Raw genomic sequence first — 3,377 nt, 5'->3', positions numbered from 1 at the left:
GGGCTTCTATATATGAGAAAACTAACAGTTTTTGTAGTTTCTTCCCAAAATAATTTGGGAAGACCAGAACCTAACAACATGCATCTAACTTTTTGAAGGATAGTTTTGTTCATTCTTTCAACCAAGTCATTTTGTTGTGGGTGTGTGTTACTGTTCTGTGTCTTAGAATACCATGCAATTTGTACAATTCATCAAATTCATAATTGCAGAATTCAAGCCCATTATCAGTCCTTAATACTTTAATCTTTTTATTTATTTGATTCTCAATCAAGATTTTCCATTCTTTAAAAGTATTAAAAGTGCCAGACTTAAGTTTAAGAAGAAAGAGCCAGTTTTTTCTAGAAAAATCATCTATGATTAACAGGAAAAATATGAAACCAGTATGTGTGGGCACTGAAACTGGTCCCCAAAGATCAACATACAAATATTCAAGAATAAACATAGGTTTATGCATCCCAACCAGAAATGGTAATCTATTTTGCTTTCCTAGTATGCAATGAGCACAAAAACTGAGTTTCTTAATCACATCTTTAACAAAGACACCTTGTTTTTTTAAAATCTGTAGGACTTTGTCACTAATATGGCCTAATCTTTTATGCCATATTTGTGACCTGTCATTGGGGATAGAAATTGCTGCTAATGTGGAGTCAAAAAAGTTTTGTATATGAAAAATGTAAAGCCCATGTCTCTTGGGAGCTCAGCAATACATTGAGAGCCTCTCAAGATTTTAATGTATCCCTTGTTAATTACAATATTGTAATTTAGGTCATCTAGGACACCTAAGGAAATCAAGTTTCTTAGGCCTTTTCTAAATTCATTCATTATTACCATTAAGCCTTAAAGTGATTGTTCCTATTCCTTTTACCTAACATGACATGTGATTACCCATTAAAACTTGGCCACCATTTACATTTTCAAACTCAGTAAACCATTCTCTTTTAGGAAACATGTGAAAGGTGCAGCCAGAGTCAAGGATCCACTCCCGACTAAGTGGACTGTAAACAGTAACATAAACTTTATCTATGTTAGACTCATTATTATAGGCCAAAGCAACACCACCATCATTGTTAGACTTATTCCTCAAACCATTAAGCCTCTTATGACAATCTTTGATAAAATGACCTTTACCTAGATAGTAAAAAGACATTTTACCGTTTTGTCTTGTTTCTTATTTTATCTTTAAAGTTCACCTTCTTCTTGGGTCCTGGTTTCTTATTGAAGTTGACAATTTTTGGATTTAGTTTGGACTTAGCCATCAAGTTTTCACCAGTAATAGATTCTCTTTTGTCAGATTTTAACTCTAACTCTTTGTTTCTCAAAGCATTTATTATCACATCAGTAGTTAGAGTCTCACTCCCATATTCAGTAATATTTTTAACATCTCTATATTTATCACTTATTGAATTTAACAGGACCACAACCAACTGATCTTTTGAGTGCTTCTCATCACAGTCAGCTAGATCACGGGATAGTCTATTGAATCTGTTTAACTCTAACTCTTTGTTTCTCAAAGCATTTATTATCACATTAGTAGTTAGAGTCTCACTCCCATATTCAGTAGCGTTTTTAACATCTCTATATTTATCACTTATTGGATTTAACAGGACCACAACCAACTAATCTTTTGAGTGCTTCTCATCATAGTCAGCTAGATCACGGGATAGTCTATTGAATCTGCCAATATTTGCCTCGAGATCAAGAGATTGGTCCAATTTGAAACCAAAAAATTGTTTTAGAAAATACACTTTATTAGGCATGGTTTTAGTCAAATAAGTATCTTTCAATTTTTTTCACAACTCAGCAACAANAATTTCAACATGCAATTTACTATATGTAGAGAACACGTGCAAGAATCATAAAAAAGGTCTAAATTGTTGACTTGTAATCAAGGTAAGCCTCAGATTCCAGACAACTCACAGTTTCTAGACAAAGGAATTGCCAAGAAAAAGTCACAAATCTAAGGTTTTAGTCTTAGTTGCAAGAATCTCACAGTATAGGCCAATATTGAAACTTAGGAAACATGAACGAATTGACCGGATCCCCTTATTAAAGTTTCAAGAAACACAAGAGATCTACTGAACGAGTACAAAAAACTTTCAGATCTACCAACACCGATGCTATGAACTACCGTTAACAAGTTCTAATACCATTGTTACGAGAAGTTCACAATATTAGCCAACTTTAAATCAACAAAAATATGAAATAATAAAACATGAAACTAAAAAAACCATAAAAACACAAAAAAAGGAACACAAGACTTCCGCCTTAAGGCAAGAGATTCGGAACCAAGGTTCCTAATCCCCTTTTGAGCTTTCATTACCGGAAGGAGATCACTATATCAATGAAATCATCAAAACGAACGGTCTAGTACAGACTCCATGGCACTTTGCAGAAATTATGCAAGATTTCCCAAAAATAAGCCTCACAAATCATGATAAAATTCACATAAGAATCAAAGATCAAAAGCCTATACATCAATCACTCAAGATCTATATAAGGCTGGTGATATCATAAACGAGCTAAAATTTTGGAGAGAGAACACACAGAGCCATAGAGAGAGTTTGAGAGGCAGAGAGAATGAAAAAGTCTCGCAGCCATAAACCCTAGAGCCAAATAAATATTGAAGTCACTAGAAGGTTTCAATCCAACGGTGCAAAAATTGACACATGGCAAGATTTGGAGCATCTATTCTTTATAAGAGAAAGCGTGTTTCTGGAACATGTTTTTACCAAGAATAAAATAGCACCATTTATTCAATTTGCAAACTTGGCCCACAGGCCCATCATTAGTAATAAATTAGCCCAATCATCATTGTGACAATCTCCACAGGAAGAGTATAATTTCTAGAAATATTGTATCTTGATGAGGTCGGGGCATGGCGATGGTGCTACTCTTTGGTTGTGATCATCAAATACCAGAAAGAGTAATTGATATTTACCTGAGAATGTGCATAATAGATATGGGTAATTGGTGCAAAACGTCCCTACCTTTCAGCATCATTGTGCAAAACGTCACCACCTTTCATTTTTTGACATTTTTGCCCTCAAATTAACCTTTCGTTGCGATGAAAGTCCTTCCGTCCAAGTTTCATCCATTTTGCTGTTAATTAAAAAGAGAGAACCAATTTCTGTCCCGTCAGCAAGGGTAAAATCGTCTCACCCATTGAACCCCTTATTCCCGCCTTCTACGTAGTCCGTATATATAATAGTAGCTGAAAAATGGGTGTAAAAATACTTTAAATTGTTACATTAAATAAGGAAAAAATGTCGTTAATTAAAGAGCATATATAGTGGTGAAATCCGACCATCACCGTTGCTTTTATGTTGGGTTTCTGAAAAAATGTAGTAAGATATATATTGAATGGGTGGTCAATTTAT

This window comes from Olea europaea, unplaced genomic scaffold (assembly GCF_002742605.1).
Source record: "Olea europaea var. sylvestris unplaced genomic scaffold, O_europaea_v1 scaffold1352, whole genome shotgun sequence".
NCBI lineage: Eukaryota > Viridiplantae > Streptophyta > Magnoliopsida > Lamiales > Oleaceae > Olea > Olea europaea.
Note: the sequence above shows the minus strand (reverse complement) of the source record.